Here is a 24,739-nt window from a genome sequence, read left to right as displayed (position 1 = left end):
AAAGGAAGAGTACAAGAATTTTTTTGGTGGGGGATGAAGATATTTGGTATAATAATACCAAATACACATTCACAAGCATCTATCAACCCATAGTATGTAAAATACCAAGTGAGAACCCTTGTGTAAACTATAAGCATTTGGTGATAGTGATGTGTCAAAATAGGTCTATCAATTGTAATAAATGTGCTAACCTTTTAGGTTATGTTTATAATGAAAAAGACTATGCATTTGTGAGATAGTGAATATATGAAAACTCAATGCATTTTTCTCAATTTTTCTGTGAACCCAAACTCCTCTAAGCAATCATATATATTATATGAAATAAATTATGGTGATCAAAACAGGAAGAAATCTGATGGTAATTGGCACTACCTGTAGACAGGAAGGATAAAAAAAGATTCCTTTAATAAAGAAACAAGGTAGCCAGGTACAGTGGCCCACTCCTGTAATCCCAGTGGATTGGGAGGCTGAGGCAGGTGCATCCTGAGTTCAAAGCCAGCCTCAGAAAAAGCGAGGCACTAAGCAACTCAGGGAGACTCTGTCTCTAAATAAAATACAAAATTGGGAGGGGGATGTGGCTCAGTGGTTCAGTGCCCCTGAGTTCAATCTCTAGTACACACTGCCTGCACTCCCCCAACTCAAATAATAAGAAACAAGTAATTGTAATAGATAGTGTCTTTGTTGCTGTTATGGCTCTTATTGCTGTATAACCACCCCTGTATGGACTATGTGGGATAATGAAGTCCATTCAAATATTTTATGACTAAAGGCTATTTACTTTCAAATTTCCTAACAATAAATATTTATTTATTATAAATTAGTTTTCTAGTTTGTAGAATGTTTATTAGATTTCCAGGAATAAAATATTCAGATTATGAAGTTTTCTTATTAATAGATATATGCATGTGTGTCTGTTTTGTATTCTGTATATGTCTACATGCTTTAGTAGCTCAAGATGTGTATTGATTTGTATGTATATACAGATGTATTTCCTATTGCAATATGAGTGTTCAACATGTTTAATAAATTCTCGTTGAAAGAATGCAGAAAAATAATTCACAATAAATGCATGTAATTACCTGCTAGAGCTTTTAAAAGATACTAATTTGGAATTGCAACAAGTCAATAAAAGAGTAAAGGTATTTTTAAAAAGTGTTTTATGTAAGAATTCTCTCACAATAATATCTCATCATCGCTGGCTGAAAAAAAAAAAAAAAAGAAGTTTAACAGCTATGCCTCTCTGCCTACTTTATTGTACTATTTTCCAATCCATTAACTCTAGCAAGTTAATACAAATGTATTTATACGTTAAAGAAAAAAACTGAAAGTACTATACATTATGACGGTAGAAATTACAAATTATTCAGAATGCATTAATGTCAGTAACCTCTGAACTATCTTATTCATTTGTGGAAAGAATGTATGTCATAATTGTATGACATGTAATGTTCCTATAATATTTATGTTCTCATGACTTATGTTCTAATTGCTTTATCAAATGCTAACAACTGTTCTCATAGCACATTCATTTTGCACACAGAGGGGAAAAGTGCTCCAGCTACTATTTAATGAAATCAACATATGCTGATACTTTATTTTAGTCTTCTTCATGAAATCTTTAACCAGAAAATAAAAGCATTTAGAAAGCACACTATATGTAATTATTGATAAAACATTTCCATTTTTAATTAAGAATATTCATATAAGATATATGAAACTATGAACATGGGCAATACTTTTTTTTTTTTTTGGTACCAGGATTGAAGCCAGGGGAGGTTAAACACTAGCTGAATCTCCAGCCTTTTTTATTTTCTATTTTAAGGCAGGGTCTTCCTGATTTACTCAGGGCCTTGAACTTCTGATCCTCCTGCTTTCCTATGAGCTAAGATTAGAGGCATATCCCACCATACCTTAATAGTGCAATATTTTAAAATTAATTTTGAATACATCTTTTAATTAATTTTGAATACATCTTTTATTAAATTATATTGTGAATGCTTTAAAAGTTATTTTATCAGGATGGGACTAATACCAACTTTTATATCCCTATTATGACTTAGAAGCATATGTAGTATGACAAAAAAAATTTGATTGAGTGTATATCATTCATATATATATATATATATATATATATATATATATATATATAAGAGTACACATAGGTGTGTGTGTGCATATAAATTTGAATTTTCAAAAGACCTCAATAACTTCACACGTGTAAATTACTAAGTTTTTTGCTCATGTGTAAAGCACATTTTTTTTTTACCAGTGGAATTAGTATCAATCTGATTTTCAGATCATAAGCTTCAGAGGAAATGGGAAATTGGGGTAGACAAATTAGGATCAAAATTGAAGAGTGGGAAGTTTAGATGTAGGCGATTTATCCAAGGAAGATAGAACTTGATTAAACATTATAATGTGAGACTGAAGAAAACCTGTGGGGTTTCTTGAGGGAAAGGATAAGAATAAAATGTAAGTGTTAAGTTAGAACTAAAATAGGGAATAGTAGGAGGATGGAAAAAAGTATTTTATTTTGTCATAGCTTTGCTTAAGGCTTCCTGAATATCACAAATCTGTTAAGAAAATGTTCACTGCACAACAAGAAATAACAGCGTGTATGGGAGTGTTCCAAGAGAATGTACTGTTACTTATTCCTCAAAAGCAACTTTTTTGAGGCTGGGCTTTTGTTATTCCCATTTTATGCTTGAAAAAATACCTACATTTTCTTTAAAAGATCACCTAAATGTTAAGGAATTCAAAAATTGTAAAATCAGAAATACCCACTGTCCACTTACTTTTTAAAAAAATTCTTTCTTTAGTACCAGAAATTGAACCCAGGACCTTGTAAATACTAGGGAAACTATTGGGAACTGAATTAGAGCAAACTATATTTCATGCTTGTATAACTATGTCAAAATGAGAATCAATAATGTACTAAAAAAGAATAGATGAAATCTTTAAGGGATATACTGTTTATAAGGTCTCTGCCCTCATAAATGGATAATACCATTATTTCAGGAGTGGGTTCACCCCTCTTGTGCTCTCCTTCTGTTATGTGATATCTCCCATGTTATCACTCAGAAAGAAGGCTCTCACAAGACGCTGGTGCCTTGCTGTTGAACTTTTTGCCCTCCCAAACTGTGGGCCAATAAATTTCATTCATTATAAGTTACCCAGTCTCAGGTATTCTGTTAGAGCAGTACTTAAAGGAACTAAGACACAAAGGAAATGGCTTATAGGATCTGAGCAATGGGTGATTGGGTAGATCAATGTTCAAAAACCTAATGTGTAGGAGCCTAAGTCAGGAATGTGAAATATGTGAAGTGGGCTAAGCGGAATAAAATAGAGTCAAGTGATCCATGGCCAGTTGTCCCAGCACCATTCTTTAAATATTTTTTTTTTTTTGATCCTCACGTAATTACCTTCAAACAAATTCACTAAAAATATGAGAGTTTCTGGACTAACAATTCTGTTCCATCAGTCTATATGTCTATATTTGTATCAATACCACAATGTCTTGATTAGTATTATTTCTGGATTTTGTTTGTTTTGTTTTCAGGAGATGTTACTATGCTGCTCAGGCTGGGCTTGAACCCCTAGCCTCAGGTGATCCCTTAGACTCAGTTTCCCAATTAACTGGGACTATAGACATGCACCACCACATCTAGCTCATAATAGATTCTGAAATCAGTAAAAAAAAAAAAGTTATATGAAGTAAAATAATAAAAATCCTCTGATATTTAAGGCAAAGTTATTTTTTATTATAAGTGTTCTTGAGAACCTTTTATTATCAAATAATTTCTTCTCAAAATTTTCTGCAGTGACTTCTATAAATGTATTTTTTTATTCCTGCTTTTTGTTTTGCTTCTAGGAATATATTCAAATATAATGTATTTAATTTCTTAACTTCACTCATGCAATCCTTTGTTATTAGACCCAGAGGCCAATTAATACAGAACAAGGGGATTTTGAGTAATGAAAAGATGGACCTCCTTCACATATCACTTACTAGAGATGTCCTGTTTGTTCAGACAGCTATAACAGAATACTATCGACTAGGAGGCTTGGAAACAACAATAATTTATTTTTCACAGTTCTGGAACCTGAGTTCTAGATTCAGTCCCATTTCTGTAGTTGAGACCAGTTTAACTGATAAGTTGAAATCTGTAAAGTAGTTAATGTTTGTGTATGCCAAAAAGTTGAGAATCATGACAATTACTTTATAGAAAAGAAGAGTTCACAGCATTTTGGCAACAAAGAGAGAAAGAACAAAATTAATGAGCATTTTATAGTGATAAATATAAAGTCTTGTGTCCTAATCCAAAATATCAACCATTCAAAAGAATGCATCACTTAGTTATAAGTAAAATAGATGGCAGATTTGGCTTGCCAGTGAGATCAGTAGGAATCAATCATAAGATGTCACTCCAACAGAGCTAATGGGAACTTGTGTTTTATAAACAAAACTATAGAAACCAATTGAGGAAGTGAGAGCCACACTTAGAAATCTTATTGGTTCTGGCTACCATACATTGTTATGCTTAATCAACTTAAAATAAATTCAGAGAATGACAATTCTAAGGTGAAAATAATTCTTGAAGGCCTATTGTGTACCTAAGACTTCACAACTGCTTTATGTAAATTGCTTCTTTTCTCTAAAAACTAATATAAAGTTTGATAGGTGATAATAATGAAATGTTTGTGAGTGACCTCAGAAGGCATCTGATTGTCACCCAAGAGACCACTCTTAAAAAATCATGCTGATGATCAGCTTTTGCTTCCTAACCTCATACTAGGTCAGAGGGTAGATGTGATCAGCACAACAAAATTGTTCATATCTCTCACAGCTGATTTAAATTCACCAAGTTCATCAAGACAGAATTTGCTCAAATCATCTGTTTAATAATTCTGAGGGGAAAAAAAACCTATAACAAAATCTGTATTTCAGTTTTCTGCTGACATATTTTGCCAAGAATCAACATCATATACAGTAAGACAGATTTTAATCAAAAGACAGCTCAATTAATCTTTGTCTTAATGGTACTACATTTGTCATAAAAAATTTCAGTTAAAGCCCAGGTTTGTGATATCCTCTCCAGTGATGATGCTCAGCAGGGTAACACCATTGTTTATGCAAGAAAAAATGAAGAAATGTCTTCAGCTAACTCTGATTTGAAAATATACCTCAAATTTAGAAATGTTACAATTTTGAACAAAATGATGAGTCTTGGAATTGATGAGACACATTTCATAATCCTGCCAGCCTGAAAATATCTGATCAAGGGAATCTGCATAACTGTGTTTTAAAACACTAAAAATGGGTTGGGCATTCAGGCAGCATTGTTCTTTGGCAGAAGGTGACTGACTCATGGTCATGCCCCAAATGGTACCTAATAGCATTGCTCTTTTTGTTTTATACCTGCAAAAACTTAAATTTGATTTTTTTTACAGTTATATCCCAATAAAACTTTATTTCCACACAATGAAATCTGAAATTTATATAATTTTCATGTTTTACAGAATATAAGTATTTTGATATTTTCTCCAACAATTTAAAAAAGGAAAGGTGGCCAGGGAGGATGGGCTTATGGCTATAATCCCAGATAATCAGGAGACTGAGGCAGGATGATTGCAAGTTTGAGGCCAGCCTACGCAAGTTAGTCTCAAATTAAAATTAAAAAAAAAAAAAAAATGGGGATATAGTGCAGTGATGAAGCATTTGCCTAGCATGCTAGGGGCCTGGGTTGGATTTTCAGTACTGAAAAATAAAAAAAACAAACAAACAAAAAAAGTAAAATCATTCTTCACTAGCCATTTAAAAATTGGGGTGGGAGAATCTGGCCCCAAAACTTTATTTACTGATTCCTATTCTAATTAAAGATTCAATGGAAATCAGGAGGCATACTCTTTATCTATTTTTTTTTAAATGTGGTGCTGAGGGTCAAACCCAGTGCCTCATGTGTGCTGAGCAAGTGCTCTACCACTGAGCTATAACCCCAGCCACAGGAGGCACACTCTTAAATGTTTTTTGAGAAGTGAGCCTCTTCTCAAAAAACTTAAATTTGAATACAGAATGTTTCCTTTGGGGACAGGACTGCAATCCATTTCTCTTCTGATACTAGAGCTTCTGCTCTTATATTACCCTATCCTACTTTAGACTAGCAGACAAGTATGAGAGCCAAATGGAATTCTAATTTGAAGTTGTGAAGACAAGATTTAAGGAGAGTTGTGATTGCCCTGTAATTGATACAAATACTATCCCCAAAATAAATGTGTGAGGGAATTCACTTTTTTACGTATTTTTTGACAAATTTAGGCCTAGAAACACCATACCATTAGATCAAAGTTAATCTTGGGCATTATGAGGATCCTCTTCTTTATAGGGTCATGAAAGAATCTGGGCCAATTGTGATAGCTAACAAAGATTGGAAGATCCTTTATATTTAGTCTTTCATGGTTACCATAAATATCCTTTCAGTAGAAAGTTATTTGATCTCTAAGGTAAGTAATAATTGCTTTCATACTGAGCAATGCACACTGAGTCTGTGGCTAACTTTTCAATTGGTCCCATAATCCTTGCCTCTGGGTAAAAAGATGTGGTCTCTAACATTTGCTGGCAAAATTTATGTGATCAGAAAATACAACACACATCTATGTTCAGGTAAATTTTCTCTGGTTTTGAAAACTTTCCTACCATAAAAATCTGGGTAATGTTGTGAAATAGGGTGTGTGGGGAATGAGACCAAAGGTATAGTGCAGAGAAATCATAAATTGGTATCTCTACAACATTTACTCAAGAGAGTTTTCTTCAAATATTTAAACTTTGCAAGCATAAGAGGGATTCATTTTTATTACACACATCTCCAATATAAAACCAAAGGATAGATTTTCTCTAAAGGCCAATCATAGTTTTTATAACGAGGAAATTTTTTAATTAAAATTCTGGTTATGCATCGACCTCCCACAGTGAAGAGATCCCTATCTTTTGAAACTGGTTATGATCTATTTTATTAAAAAAAATAACCATAAGAGTCTTTCTTTCAACAAATACACACTGTCACTCAATACATACTGTAGGTACAGTGACTCCTGTATTAAAAGCACTATAGGATGAGAGTTACATGGATCATTTTGCTAGGTTATTATTCCAACTTGTAAGGAATTTTATGAGCAGAAGTCTTTCAATTGATTTGTTCATAAGCTAGCAGACAGAATGCATTTGAGAAGCCATTATTTGTATTGGCTTTTTTCATATTTGTTAAGAAGATGGGATTTATTTTTAACTCATTACTTTCTCTGTTATTTTCTTTGTTACCGATATCACTTGAAGTAGTCACTGAACTGAACAATCACTTTGTAACAGTTTCCTCATCATTCACATATAATTTCTTTTAGAAAATATACCTTTTACAACAAAGCCATACCTGACCTAAAATCAGGCTGTTGCCTATGTCTGTTATGTACTGTTACAAGTTTAGGAACTGCTCTTGTATCAACTAACACTAATTTTTAAGTTATTTTTGTTTCTGTATGTTAATGAAAAGGATAAGAATTCCTAAATTCTTGATTATCTTGCTAAGATTTTATTCCATTTCACATAAATCCACTAAGTTAAAAATAAAGACTACTTAACTTATATCTCATTTTTACTAATAAATATAGAACTATTATAGCTATATTATTATTGGCAAAATGAACTCACTTTGAGGTTCATATTTCATATTGAACCAATCAAACATCCTTGCTAAATTTAAAAAAAGAAATCTCCTTTCAGTTTTAAAATTTCTGCAATTGAGAGTTTATTGTCCAACAAAACTAGCCTGTTGTAAATCAGAGACATAAAATCACAAAGCCTATGAAAAGTTGTGTCAAGCATGAAATTAATAATTCGGAGACACTTTTATGAGAAATATATTAAATTCAATAAGTTCTTTTGTTCCAGAACCTTGCAGAGTTTAGTGAAATAACTGTAAATTTGTCTCTTTTAACTAAAAGAAATAATCACATTAACATTTGTATGCTGATAATAAGTTTTATTACACATTACTGCTACATTTTAAAACTCTGAACATGATTAATTTGTGTTTACAAAGTTTGTATTCCTTGGTGTACAATTATATAATATCTCAAATTAAGATTGTATTATATAACTTTAATTCTAAAATTGTAAAAATTTTGTTTTTCTGTGCTGAACTGAGTACAATAAGTGATATGCCACTGGAGTAATAATCTAGCTTGGCCCCTTAAATATAATATCAAATTATAAGTACAATTATCCAAAGTTTAGGGTTTCTCTTTTCTTTCATTCTTTCCTTCCTTTCTCCCTTTTTACACATTATTTTTAAATTGTTTTAATATTGTCTTGTCTAAATTTTTGTAACTCACATATTGCAAAGCAAGTGTCTAAACTTACAAATTATATTCCTATTTTAGGTCAATTTCCCCCAAATTCAAATTAAACTATAACAATATTATATTTATGTAACCTACATTTATTAATTACCTGACAAGCACACTAAATACATTGTCAATCTCCCAATTGATTATTTTCTTCTAATTAGAAGATTATTCTCTTCTAATTTCTAATTTCTATTTGAGTTTTGAAATGGTATATGCTTGAATTTATATTTGAATCCACATAAGGAGACATTGTCAAGTTAGAAACGTGAACTCTAAGTATACTGTCTGGACTAAAATTCCAGTTCTGATTGAGGGTGCTCGTACTCTTCTGTAGTATGGAAATAAAAATTATCTTATTCAAACAATAAGGAAAATAAATATATGCATGATTTACACTATATATTGTATATAATTAAATAATTATGCATAGTTTTATATATATTTATATATGCACAGCTGTGTGTTTACATTAAAAACAGATACTCTATATAACAATATATAACTATTTTATATATTTATATGCATATTTTTATACTTACATTTATGTACATATGACAAATTTTGAATTGTTTATGGCATATAATGAATACTCAGTGCATTTTAGTTAAAATAATGAATTTTTGTTCTCTTTGACTTTACCTTTTTTCTCTTCCCATTTCTTTCCCCATCTCACCCCTCCCGTTCTAAACACCTGGATAACCTTTTAGCAAATAAGAACATATAAACCTGTCTTTCTGCTACAAAATAAAATAATTAGTGTAAAGTAACACATACAATAAATTACTGAAACTTTTATGACAAATTATAGTGGCTTAGAAGCTAACAATATCCTTAAGGAATAAACAGTCTTGAAGTCTTTTATATAAATACCAACACAGGTTGACACTTACTTGCAGATAATCTTTTTAAAATGAAAATGGACAGTTATAGAGTAACTAGAATATACAAAGCACATGACCATGTGTTTGGGTAGCATTTTGTAACTGGTGTAACTTCATCTTGTTTTCCTTATATCTTTGTGATCCTGGAATGTAGATCATAATAAGTTGGCCCTCAAAGACCTGTATTTGCTGCTGTTGATGCCCTGGGTGACACCCATCCCATGGGTATGACTGAAATTCCTCATCTCTACTAAATGCACTATAGCAAAAGCATTGGTGTGTAATTTCTGCAATTAAGTTACAAAGCATACATTGGCTTATATCTTTTTGCCTTCCTTTTTTTTCTGCCTGCTGAGGGAAGCCAGCAACCATATTATGGGTATAGGTATGATTCCATGGGAAATAATTTCCCCAGACAACAGTCAGTAAATATATGTTAACAACCATTATGAATGCATTTGTGAACTAATAGTCCAGATGAAAATCAAAATGTCTGTAGCCAGATGTAATGCCTTGATCTCAGCCTATAGGGGGTTCCTGAGAGAGAAGCACCCTTAGAAATGATAAAATACGAAATATTTATTGTTTTAGTGAATAAATTTTATAATAATTTGTTATGTTGCCCTAGATAACCACTGACAAATAATTTGTTATGTTGCCCTAGATAACCATTACCAAAAATACCCTACTATATGTGGTATTTTTGGTAATGATTACCACTAAAATCCTTTTAAAGTACTTTCTGTGTGCTTTTCTGCAGATGATGGGAAACTGTATAAGGTAGAGAAGTTAAAGCAACAGTTCAGTAGGTACCCGGAACAGTGTCACATTAATGCAACATGTATTTGTATTGTGTGAAACAAACATCTTCAAATTTATATGTCATGGAGGATAGTGAATTAAAATGGAATTAGAGTAGAATGTTACAGAACTAAATGAATAAAATGCAAGAAAATAAAATAATAGATAATAGTACAAACTATCTACTTGTTTTTGCAATTATTAGCTGTGTGTGTATGTGTGGGAGTGTGTGTGTGTGTTGTGTGAGGGTGTGTCCTAAGAACATGTACATACTCAGTGATCTGCTTAGTACCTGCCATAGTTGTACTCACAGCTGTCACCTATTAATGCAATAAGCTGAGTTTCAAGGGACCCAGGAAGAGACATCTTATGTTCTGCTCCAACCTTTCCCTAATACTTATACACACATGGGCACACAGTGTCCTCCACCTGCAACCTACACTATGTGTGCAATCGTTGTACCCAGGAAAGCCTGCTTGAGACTCAGAGTCCAAGGTTATATTGGGGGTTGGTCATATAAGAGTAACAAGTAGCTACACTTTTCAAATTCCATATTTTAAGAAGTAGAGCAAGTATTCAGCACCCAGGTTAGGAGAAAAGACATGTTCCATGATACCAGCTAAGGGCCAGTTCCAAATGGGTTATTTTGAAAATAGAAACATGAGGCTGCTGTGTTAACTCTTCGGTATAGTATGTGTATTATTTGTGTGATGCAAAATGGAAGATTTTCTCTTCAGGTAAAGCCTGAAAGACCTTATAATAAATTTCAATCTTTCAGGAACAATACATATAATTTCTGAACTTTTTCATAATTTCTTCTTCTAAACTTCTATAGGATAGTACTTGAGCCTTGCAACAAGTGCAATCATGAAGACATTTTGTTGATAAAAATACATTCATCTGCCCCAATAACCTAGTCCTCTGGGAGAATAGGCATTATACATTGTCATATCTTCCTAATGACCCTTGAAAATGTACAAGTAATCATATTTTCTTTCCCTGCTGAGTAGTTATTAACAAACTGTGATTTGTGGACTAAATTGAAAATATGGATTACTTTTGAAATGAAGTATACATAAAACACAAACACAAATATTTGTTTATGTACCACCCAAAACTGTTTTCACAAGACAATCACATGGAGTTGAATAGTTACAGAAGAGATTTCATAGCACACACAGCCAAAAATATTTACCATCTGGTCTTTTATAGAAAAACATGGCCAACATTCTGTATTATTTAAAAAAATGGAATTCTTTTCACAAATGTTGAGTAAATTATTCAATACTTTCAGAAAATAAAATACAGTTGACTATATATATATATATATATATGTAAATCTCATGCATTTTTCTCAATTAAAAATTTTTATATATGCATAACATATATTAAGCAATTATTTTATTATAAGACTCTTGTTTTGATCAAAGCTACCTCAGAAATATTAATGACTGTTTTTCATGGTATGGTTTAAGCCTTCTCCAAATATAATATCCTGTTATCAACAAAATGTATACTCTTATCAAGAGAAAATAAGTAATAATATATTGAGAATATTTTCTCTGAGATTCTGTTAATCAAAAATGTTAGAAAAATATTTCTTGGTTTGACCAGAAATGGGAGAAAATAGTAGACTTTACAGAGTGAATTTCAATAGTAGTGGTCTAGATGAGAATCAAGAATGTGCATAACCTGTCATCAACATCTCCTATAAATACAAAATTCAAAAGATGAATTGAGCTCCTTTGAATTGTGATAACCACGGACTGACTCTTGAGAATTAAATGATTTTCCAAAGAGATAGAAAATAAATTTAAGAAGAATGAGCCATCCTGAAGCAATAATGAAAAACTCCTCCATCAAGTGTTCTTACAGTGGGTAAACATGAGAAGGATAAAAGGAGCAGAATCAGTGTGCCTGTCTGGGCATACGTGTGTGGAAGGGATGCGGAAGTGAGAAGGGGCATGGAAACCCATTTATTTTATTTGTCATTGGAAGTGCAGAAAAGACGAATATCAAAATTAATTTCTATTGTACAACAATAGGAAATTTTTCTAATAGGTCAGTTTTTCACATAATGTATACTAATCGTCATTTACTTAAATCACTTTAAAATTTACTTTAAGTAAAACTTTTAGAACTAACTTTAGAACAATACTGTGAATATAAACTGAATATGGTTTAACATATAAAAAAAGTTGTACTTCCAATAAACACATTGGAATTTTATTTTAAATTTTAAATTGGGTATTGCTGCCTGCCAAGATTCTGAAACTGAAAATGTGCTTTTTGGTATAGCAGCAACATGCAATAATAGAATTTATCTGGGACTAGTTTATATTAGATCTAGTAAGGAGAGTAGATAGAGTGAAATAGGAAAGAATAATAGGTTGGTGAGTTTTCCATTGTGGTAACTGATAGTAATCTTCATTACAATAGTCACTAGCATCAGTTGATGAACAATTTAATCGGGGTGGTTTGGTGAGCAGGACAGAAAAGTGGTTGTATAAATGATTGTCCAAGGCAGAGAAAGTTAAGAAGAAAGAGGAAAGGTGTAAACTAGATAGTAGTAAGTAGTAAAATATAGCAGGAAACCAGGAATTTCAGTTTTGGAGTCAAGAAAGAGCCTTGCCTATCAAGAAAAATACTGAACTTGAAAGAAACACATAGGTTGTAATTAAATAAAATGTGTAAATCTACTAGTTGTATAACATTATTTGTGCAGGAACATGTTAAAGCAAATGTATATAAATCTTTAAATAATGTTTAAAAATTATATATCATATCTTGTGGAAGAAATAAGTAATACCTCATTGTGATTCTGTTTTGAATTCCCCTAATGATTAGTGATACTGGGTATTTTTCATATACTATTAGTCATTTGTTAGTTATTTTATTAGTTACTGGGGGAAACTTTAGAATATTCCAAGTGTGGAAAGCAGGATGTCTGTTACCAGGAGTTTGCTCACCAGACAAACACTGTCTTGAACATTTCCCCAGCCATAATTCTTACAGTCATTTGCAAGTCTTCTTTGGATAAATGTCTATTCAGATCTTTGCCCATTTTAAATTGAATTATTTTATCTTCTGCTGCTGAATTCTTTGAGTTTCTTACATATTCTAGATATTAATCCCTTGTTTGATGGTTAGTTAACAAATATTTTCTCTTACTCTATACATTATAGTTTCTTCACACTATTGCTTGTTGCCTTTTCTCTTTACTTTGATATAATCCTATTTGTCTGATTTCCCCTTGTTTCCTGTGCATTTACCCAAAACAAAAAGATTTTTGTATATAACAATTTCATGAAGTGTTCCCTGCCCCCCGTTTTCTTCTAGTGATTTTTAAAGTTGTGGGTTTTATATATCTGTCTTGGATTAAGTCTGATTTGATATTTGTAAATAGTGGGAGATACATGTCAGTTTTGTTATTCTGTATAAAAATAGCCAGTCTACCCAGAAATCTCACTAGTACTGTTTATATGTTCAAAGGAAAGGACATCAACATATTGAAGAAATAGATGTCTGTAGTCTCATGTTTATTGCAGAACTATTCACAATAGCCAAGTGTCCGTCAATATATGTACAGAAAAAAAAATGTGACTCTGTACGCAACAAAATTTTAAGCAGTCATAAAACAAATAGAATCACATAATTTTTGGAAACATAGATGAGCCTTAAATACATTATATTAAGTGAAAAAGCCAGAAATAAGCACATAAAGATTACTACCAAATGTTCTCATCCATTTGTGAAAGCTAAATAAATTGATCTTCTACAAGTACAAAGCACTCAGTAGAATAGTGATTACCAGAGAGGTGAAAGGGTGTTAGGAAAAGGGAGATAAAAGTTGTTGAATGAATATACAAATACACTTTAATACAGAACAATAGGGTGACTATAATTATATTGATGAGTGTGACTATATCCACATATGTGTATATAATGTTCCTGTATATGAAGTTTTTTTTTGGGGGGGGGTGGGTATTAGGATCAAAGCCAGATCATTCTCTCTCTGACCTATACCCCTAACCCATTTATTTTTCCATATAGGATCTGCCTAAGTTGTCCAGGTGGCCCTCTAATTTATGTTCCTCCTCCCTCAGCTTCCTGAACAGCTGTGATTACAGGCATGCACCATAATGCCTGGCAAAAATATTTTATCATATATTCTGAAATAAATTGAAAAAATTAATTTTCAATGTTCCCAAACAGATCATTAATGTTTGCCTTAATTTGATCATTAAATATTTTATGTACCTCTATTAAAATGTCATACTGTATTCCAAAAATATGTACATATACTGTCAACCAAAATAATTGTAACTAAAACAAATGGTAAGTTGAATATATTTAGATGAGTGGAACTAAATGAAAATATAACTTTAGTAAATATAAAATATGTTTTTATTCATTTTTAATTGCATAGTGAATTTACTGTATTCAACACCCTAGTGCAGGAATACAATACAATTACCAAAACAACTTTATGTTCATGCTCCATCTCTAGTCACTAAACCTTTCCCAAATATGACCACAACTTTCCTCATGACACTATGCATTAGTTGTTATACTTTTTAAAATTTAAATAAATTGCATTATAAAGTATACAATACTTTGTCTCTTGATGCAAATATCTTAAGAAAAATAATCAGGGATTCTTTATAAACATACACAGTAGGAGGAACCCTTACAGTAAGAGACACTTAAGTACATAATTCTTACATTAAAATCTTTGAAAGCAAATTATCACTAAAGAACCTGTCCCATTCTGCTGGGCAAATGTTAAGTAAAGAGTACGAACACTGTAGATGATTTAGGTCTCATTGTAGGCTCATATCTTCCTTATTCAAATGATACTTGAGACCCAACTCATTGTCTAGTCATGGTATGAAAGAAGTCATTTGCTTCACATTCTTTCATAAATTGTCTGAAAATGTCTTTCGTTTGGATTAGCGCTGTTTACCATGGATGCTTCTTTCCCTTATCTATTTTAGCTTATCTTTTCTTTATTAATTGTGCACATTTGTATGAATTTCTAACCTTAAATTAATAATAATAAAAGTAACAACAACTTCACATTGCATGTTTTCCAAGATAATTTCTAGAATGAAATCATCTACCTTTACTCATTAGAGGTATGAGTTGGTAGTTTTACAACTATAGAAATGTTATATTGATATTATGAATTTTTGCTCATTTACCTGAGAAAACCCATTTTCTGTGAATCATAGAATTTTACTGAATTTAGATAGTCAGCAAAATTCTTTTTTTTAAAGTATTTTTTAGTTGTTGATAGATTCTTTATTTTATTTATTTATATGTGGTGCTAAGAATCAAACCCATTGTTTCACACATGCCAGACAAGTGCTCTACCACTACCCCAGCCCCAGCCCTCAGCAAAGTTCTGATGAGCTGAATTAATTTCCATTAATCTCTATTTATGCAAAGCTTTAATCTCAATTTTTGAATAAAATTCACTTAGATAATGTCTCATGTATTTGTAAATAGAATAGAAATTATATATGTATAATTTCTATTATATATATATACTAGCCCCTAGCCATTTTTTCTATGACATTGAAATTGCCAATATTTAATTTAATTTTTGGACTATATTACACATTAGCCAAATGTGTGTGTATGTGTATATATATTTCTGAGGCACAATAAAATGGTATTTATATCTACAGCAATTTTTTTTCTTTCATTTCTGAAAATTGAAATGATTTACTTACATTTCCTTTTTAAGATAATTTAATATTGGAGATAAACACATAGAATTAGTGACTAGAAGCTAATACTCAATTTTTTGAACTATTATTCCAAAATTGACTTTTTTACTTCACTGTGAAAACTTAAAAATGTGACCTCTAATATTTAATTGACACACAATGCTCCATCAAATCCTATTTATGATTTTCACATTTATGTAACTGAGTATAGGGTACAAGGAGACAAACAAGGACAATTCCTAAATTTTTAATTTCATTGGAGGTTGTCATCCAGTAATATTCAAAATTTATGTCCTCAGTGAATAAGTCAACTAGATCATGTATAAGAATATCAAGTTTCAAAAACCCCAACATTTTAAAAATATAATCTTTTAAAGAAGCCATCCTCATTTCCGCCAATGTCTGCTCTTCAAGACTATTCTTAGAAGCCAGACACTCTTGCCTCACCAGTCTTCCCCAGAAAATGCATTCTGGCCTAAGAAGTGGGAAAATTAATAGGTTCAATTACTCTGGCCTAAAGAGTGCAGAGTCTATTAGTGGGCAATTGCAGTCACTTATTTCCAAAGGAAAGCTGCCCATTGCTGCTGAGAATAATAGCTAACAAAGCTTTTCAATTATGGGTTGGAGTTTGAAATGAAGGAAAATAGGTCAGTACAAGGGATGAAATGAGAAAGGGAGAGTCCAGTGGTAGTAGGAAACTTGGGGAGTGTCAAGTTGGTAACAGCAGAGCCAAAGAGGGAAAGAGAGACCAGAAAGAGAAAGAAGATGCATTGAAAAACCTCATTATATAAGTTACACTAACTCTGTGCCTTACTCATTTTCCAGCCTCAATTTCTGCTGCTGAAACAGAAAATTTGTATTGATTCCAGGCCATGTAAATATAGTTAATCTTTAGAATGATTAATGAGATTTGAAACTCACCATGCTTCTGATTACAGTTCTACGCAACAAAGATTTGCTAAGAAAAATCAAGATTTTCATGTTCTCTTTTTCTTTTCTTTCTTTCTTTCTTTTTTTTTTTTTGGAGAAATATTTGTATAATATTATTCAGAATTGGAATGCATACTTTATATTATAGAGACCCCAAAATAAAATTTTAAAATGTAATAAATCATGGGTTTGAAAAATTAGCTGACTGATCCTGATCATGCATAGTTTATACAAATACTCATTCTTTTCATATTTTGTTACATTTGTAGTGAAGAAAGACGATTTGGGGGAATAAAGAAATTTACACTGTTTGCTTTTGCCCACAAAGTCCTATTGTGTCAATAGTGATTGTGTTTAAGTTCCCAGTAAGCTATTCCCATTACTGTTCAAATTATGACTTACAAATTATGAAAACAAATATTCCTACCAAAATTATATAGGATGTCTTTTTATAAAAATTATAAGCATGCATTTCTCCACAGATCACACATTGTAAAAGCTAAAAAACAGTATCAGCAATAAGAAGATTGGCTCATTTAATAAATTTGAAAAACAGAGAGCAACAACTGTTGATAACATGTCACACAGCAGATGAATTTTCAGTATATAAGTATAATAATTTATTGAAAATGTATTAATTATTTACTAGAAACAAGGACCCAAATTCTGTATGAATCATGGAAGTTAAAAAGATGAAAAGATTGCCATCTTCAATTATAGGATTAATCATTATATTAAGTTTTAATAATGTTTTTAATGTTTAATTTATTTGTCTTATCAAATGGGTGACTCAGAATTTTTAAAATTATTATTTTGCATATTTTCTCTTAGTTTATGCAACAAGATACACATGAGTTAAATCTCCACTTAAGTACTTGTCAAACATAAGAAACATCCCTTGTGAAAAGTACTTGTTTATAGTGAAAATATTTTCTCCCATATGTCTGAAACATATTTAAATATAAATAGTTAGGAGACAGCCATTTCTGAATTTCTACTTAGTGTTTCTCAAGTATAAGTCTTTCAAAAACATCAAAGTGCTGTTCCAGAAAGAGCAACTACATTTAGATCCCAAGGTAGAGAGAAATTTAGTTGGATAAACTTCCTTCAGGATTGAAGCAAATAGAAATCATTGAAAAACATAAATCCACTGGATGTGGTGACACATGCCTATAATCCCAGCAAATCAGGAGACTGATGCAGGAGGATTGTAAATTCAAGACCAGCCACAAAAATTAGCAAGACTATTACAAAATGGAAAAAAAAAAAAAAAAAAAAAAAAAAGCTCTGGGAATGGCTATCAATGGTAAAACTCCTGGGGTTCAATTTCCAGTGCAAAAAAAAAAAAAAAAAAAAAAAAGGAAAAATCAGAAACAATAAGACAAAACTCAAAATTCCATAACAGGGTTTTAGCATCCACACAATAAGTTTTCTATATTATTTTAATGATGAAAAAGCTGCTATGGCATCCTGACTCAGTTTATAAACACATTCTTGTTTCACAATATATTTTTGGTTCTAATAAAAATTTTATTTTAATGACCACTCTTAACATTTGAAAGATATATTATTAATTAAGAAAATTTTATAAAAAAATAGAACAGTATAAAGGTATCTTCTGAAGTACTTTATTTTTACACTTTAATTTTCGTGGGAAGATGACATCCAACTAAATTATTTAAATTCAGCAAAATCTGATGAAATGTAAGGTCTCTAGAGAATGATTAAAATCGTTTAATCTTTGAAATTGAATTAGTGGTAGAGATTGTTGTTTACATGCTGATTAAAAGTAGCCTAACTTCACCAATAAAAATAGAAATAGAGACATTTGAAGGAGATAAATATTGCCGCTTAGAAATGTATTTCCCATGATTGGTGATAAACACATTATGTTTATATAATTTAATTCACTTATTGCTCCCATAATCTGTAAAATTGTTGGAGAAGGTATGCTGGTCAACTATTTCATGGAGCAAGAAATATCCCTTGTGAAAAGTTCAAGTAGAATGACTTGAGAAGTGAGAGGACTGAGGAGTGACAGCTCTTTCTTCATTTCCTTTTAGAGATGCATGTACTTATAATGACTGCAAATTCTCTCTTCCTTACTGGAAGGGCAGGTTCCCATGGGAAAGGCCTCCATGGTATGGAATCTAACTCTATATTACTGTAAAAATGTTGAGGTAACAGCAAGCTCGAAAATGTTGCAAGCCCTAAGCAACATTAATAATCATGGCCAACAAAATCAAAAACAGAAAACTAAATAAAATGCACATTTGTCTTTAAATGTTGGAGTTGTGACTTGTTTTCTAAATATGTAATGAGACTCATAAAAGAACATAGTTAATATCTCATTGCAAATCAACATAAATACGGGGAAAACAACTAGTTGAGAAAATACCTGTGAAGCTCATAAAAATAATGGTTTCTTTAAATTCAAGAATTTCTTCAAAATTGAGAAAGAAAAACACCTTTCTTTCTTGAATTTCTAGTACTGGGGAAAAGGGCAAAAATCAAATAAACAGGCATTTCACAGGAAAAATTCATACATAGGCACTCACAGAGAGACAACAAATAAATGTTCAATCATAGTCATTGGAAAATTAAAATAAGTCATTCAAATAATATAAATAAAGTTAAGCTCAACTAACACTCATATCTAACTCTTAATTACAATTTACTTGTCCCTCAAATCCTGATCCTAAATGAGAAGTACCAAAATAAAATAACATCTCAACAATTCTAATGAGAAAAATGACAATCAAAAAAATCTAAACTGGTGCCACAGAAAATAGGTTAAGTGAACAACACTTTATAAATAAACATATATTATATATTGGTATAACCCAAGGGAGGTGTTACATCTTTTCTCCTTCTCTTAAGGAGGAAAATGTCTGGGCAGTAGTTGGTAAGAGAGAGTGGAGGAGAATCATTCTTCGGAAGATTTTTGCTCTTTTGCACTATTTCTTCACCATTCTTTTCTTCTTCTTCTTCTTTTTTTTTTTTTTTTTGGATAATGGGATGTACCAAGTCTAATGAGTTGAGCACTGAGAATGCCCCTAAATGAAAACTGCACTAAACTCCTTTGAAACTAGTAAACTTGGGAATGTGGAAATCAAGTATTGACCTGGTTGACTAAGTACAGTAGAAGCTGCCACCTCTTCAGTCTCCTCTCTTGGTGAACACACTCACAGTAAAGTATTTAGGATTATTTGAACAGAGTGGTACATAATTCACGTTTTTATGTGACATTTTTAAATAGAAACTCTTAATTTGTAGCTATACCTTTTTCTGAACCCATGGTGTCCAAATATCACTATTTTTATTTGGTGTATTTTGCGTGCAAATATTGAAAATAAGAAAAAAAGCCATTCTTGCAGAAACATATGAACTCTAAGTTTATTATTTATATTCATATATATATATATATATATATATATATATATACACACACACACACACTTATATATATTTACATATATATACACACACACAGAATGGTCACAAATTACTTACCTAATTTTAAATCTGCTTGTCTTTTTCACAGCTCTAAAATTCTCAAAACTCCCATAGAATTCCTACTTTTTTCCTAGAAAAATTCTGTTCATCCAACCAAATTTAGAATGTACTCTCTGAACATCCTTCCTCATCTCTGAAGGAGGTGAGAATTGATTCCCATATTTTCCTAGAAAAACTCCTGCTCCTCTAAGTAAATTTAGAATAGATTTCTCTCCTAAAATCCTTTCCATCTAAGAATGTGGCTAGATAAATTTCCTTCTGTCCCTACAGAGTTATATATATGAAATTATTTTAGACATTAACATATTGTAGTCTTATTGTCCAGCCCTAGCCTTCCTCAATCCACACATGTATGCATGCATGCCTGTGCACAAAGTCTCTGAGCTCCTTGAGGGATGGATATGGCACATTTATGTATTACTCTGCTGCTTATAGGTTCTAAAGCAGAAGATGCTAAGGATTGATTAGTCTGAAGCAATTATCAAATAATAAAAATGATAAAAAGGTATAATAATGGAAGTGGTAGAGCAGCCAGAGGTTTGTCATCATCATCATTATTATTATTACTATATATATTCTTTTGTGGTGTGTGTACTGATTTACTGGTTAGTTTTGTTGTTGTTTTTATATAGTCCAATATCTCAATAAATTTTCCAGCTCTTCTATGTACTTGCTGAATACCCATTAACTTACTAAGCCTATCTAATGATAATAAACACTCAGGTAATTAGAATAATTGAAATATAAAAGAAAGTATATATTAGAATAAATAAATATTTATACTTATTTGTATGTTTACAAATATATAAAAGAAATATATATGTATACATATGTGTAGTTAGATATATAGTATATGTAAAATATTCTACTTACATCTTATTTCACCCTCACTTTCTTTTTCATATTTACCAAACCTCATGAAGTTATCTTACATCATGTGTTTTAATCCACCAAAAAGAAAACATTTCAGTATATACTACAGTATAAATATTCTCCAGTTTCTAATACACAATTAAATTTTCCTTATTATATAATTACTCCTCTAAATCATTTGATATTCTGAATCTCCAAAGAAAAGCAAAATTAAAATATTTACTGAAGTAGGTAAAAGACACTTTTCAACTTGAATCAGTGGCACAACAGATTTCATTCTATGAATAAGAATTTTAAGTATGGCACTGTGAATCACCTTGACCCAAGGTAATGTTATGGACTATGATTTTTGGGTCAATGATATATTGATTTCAGAAATGACATAAGTCTAGTTTGATTACAACATCTTTTAACCTGTACCTTGTATGTAACAATGACACATTTTAAGTTTAAAGTGTACCTCATGCTGTCAAGGCTGATCTTTCCAACAATAGCAAGTGAGGATTTCTCTTACCTTGGGGGGAAAATGTGCTTTTTCAATTCATTGTATTGAAGAAAAAAATTTTCCCATGGATTTTTCTCTCAATATAGGTATACACACAGACACACACATACATACATATATTCATATAATAGAGACATGTATGTTCAGATGTTATATATTTATGGATGGAATATATGATTGAAATAATATAATTAGTCATAATTAGTTTTAAGCATTTATATTATCTACAGATTTTTAAGACTAATTTTCTATTTTGATTTCAAAATAGCATTTTAAATGTAATTAGGATTTTTGGGGTACCAGCATTTTCAGTTTCCATCACACATCATTCTTCATACCACATGAGGTATTTTCAGATTTAGCTAGGCAGTATGTCTGAATAAAAAAAAAAAAAAATGTGTAGATAACACTGTCTGCAGACTCTGTGCATTAATCAGGCATGGTTTCTTCCCACCTTACACAGTACCTTTTGTCACATACTTTTCACTCTCAGTAAAGCTAAAATTCAGGTTACATGGAAATATTTGCAATTTGTTCAAGACCTAGAACTTTGAGACACAAGCAGAAATCCCTTTCATTTTTTCCTCTTCGGCCATCTTGGATGTTGATTCTTGTACTCTTGAGTTCACCTGTCCACTTCTGTGGTTATTTGTTTAACTGGTTGATAGATCATTGAGAAAAGGATAAGTATCAGAGTTTCCAGCTCTTGTTCCTTTCACAGAACTGTGGAACAAGAACTGACATCTAGTTTTACCTTCTGCATGGATTATTGCCAACAGCCACATACTTAAGATGGGGTATGTTATTATAAAGCCCTTGGCTGCTTTCTTCTCTGAACCTATTTTCTCAATTTTATGTAGTATCTTCTTGTTAATTCACAGTGGCCCTTTGCCATTCCTCAATATACCTTACAAGGGACTTTCTATTTTTATTTCTCTGACCTGAAAATACTCTCTCCAAACCTCCCATGAATCTCACCATCAAGTACATTCACAAGATGCTAATTAAAAAACAAACAAACAAAAATCAACTATAAACATCAGAAAGATAACAAGAGTAGAGGGAAGCAACAGGGGAGGGAGAAGGAAAGGAAAGCGGACTACTGGGGACTAAATTAGAGCAAATCATATTCTATGCTTTTTACAATTATGTAAAAATAAATTCTAACATTATGCATGACTAAAATAAACCAAGTAAAATGAATAAAAAAACTTTCCATGACTAACTCCATTATGTATTTCAGATCTTTACAAAAACAGCACATCTTCAAGTTGACTTTTTCTAATTGTCCTCTTCTTGTAGCACTCCTACCATAACATAGAATACAACCCCTAAACCAGAAGGTGGGATATGTAGGGAAGATTTGATGCTGCAGATTGAATCTAAAGGTCTTTAAAAAAGAGACTAATCTTTGGTAAGTTCATAAATACATTGTGTAAGGGACAATTCTATTCTGAGAAATTAAAAAAAATTATAAGTTAAAATTTTTCATGAAAAATTTATTTTACTATCATTAAATTGAAGTTCTTTCACTCATAATCACTGATATTATGTTACATTTGTTGGGACATCAGAATTTTTATTACAATAAATAGAATTATAATTAAGAGAAAATACTTTATATTCCAATTTTAATATTAATAATATCTGTACAACAATCAAGTCATTTATCCCTCTCCTTTATCAGTTGTCTCATCTATAAATTGATTAGGTTAACTAGATTATTTAACATATTTCTTGAAGATCTAACATTAATGAGCTTTTTTATAAGCATAAAATTCTCTCTTAAATTTGCTTTCCTTTTTCTATAAAATGTGAATATGAATTGTTGTCAATGTCCATCAGCCAAAGACCACCAGAAATACATTTAGCACAGTTAAACTTATTACTTCTTATAAGACTGCAACCTCAGGAAACCTTCAGTTTCTTCAAAAATAGGAACTTTTAGGGTACACTATTTATATGGTCAAAGCAAAGAACTGTATTAACAGAATAAATATGGAGAATTGAAATAGTAATTTATCATTAAATCTAATGGGTTCATTTGGTATTACTTTTAGATTCTTGTCTAAAAGTAAGTGGAATCATGAATTAAATTATGCTATCAGTTTGTGTGTTACGTATAGAGTAAGATACTCTTGGATATAATTCTATCAGTAGGATATGTTCTTTGTGCCTTACAGCTATAATGCAGATCTATTTGAAAAGTTTCCCTTTATAAAATCTCTACCATAAAAGATGCTTATTAATTTATTTTTATAAAACTTTATCTAGATTTATATGAAATACTTAATGATAAAATATGAGTTTGACATATGGTCCAAATACAGCATTTGACCCACGGTGGCTACATCATAAATATTCATAAGAAACATAGGTATTAATAATTATGTAAAACATTGTCATAGAAACAAAATAGGATCACGGAGCTAAACTGGATTGTGATACTAAAATAGAATGGAAGATGTATTCTAAAACATAAAAAAACTACTGGTACAGTATTATGAATTACAAAACTCTTATGTATGTTTTAGAGGTCCTTTTTCCATCTTTAAATGAAAACATATAGTAAATGAGGAGAGACATTCCTGAAATTCCAGGGACTTGGAAAGCTGAAGTGGAAGAATCACAAGTTTGAGTCCAGCCTGGAAAGTTAATGAGATCCTCTCTCAAAATGAAAGAAAGAAAGAAAGAAAGAAAGAAAGAAGGAAGGAAGGAAGGAAGGAAGGAAGGAAGGAAGGAAGGAAAGGAGGGAGGGAGGGAGGCTGAGAATGTAGTGTTTTATGTATCTACTATAGAACATGAGAGGGTTCAAAACCCAGTACTGGAAAAAGAGAAAAAAAAATGAATAAATAACAACATGTAATTTAAAGAAACAAACATTATTTTTATTATTTAATTTTGTATAATGATATATTAGAATTAGCATCATCAATATTGTATACCAATGTATATATTACTCTACTTTATTCATTGATTTGAGTATGTATATGATTGTAAAGGACAAAAAATCAGTTTTAACCAGCACTAACCTAAAATCAATATATAGAGCCCAAATATGCAAAATCTGCTGGTTCCTGAGGGAATCAAAGGAAAGT

The sequence above is a fragment of the Callospermophilus lateralis genome, chromosome 5 (assembly GCF_048772815.1).
Source record: "Callospermophilus lateralis isolate mCalLat2 chromosome 5, mCalLat2.hap1, whole genome shotgun sequence".
Lineage (NCBI taxonomy): Eukaryota > Metazoa > Chordata > Mammalia > Rodentia > Sciuridae > Callospermophilus > Callospermophilus lateralis.
The sequence above is the reverse complement of the archived record's forward strand: the minus strand, read 5'-3'. Positions refer to the sequence as shown.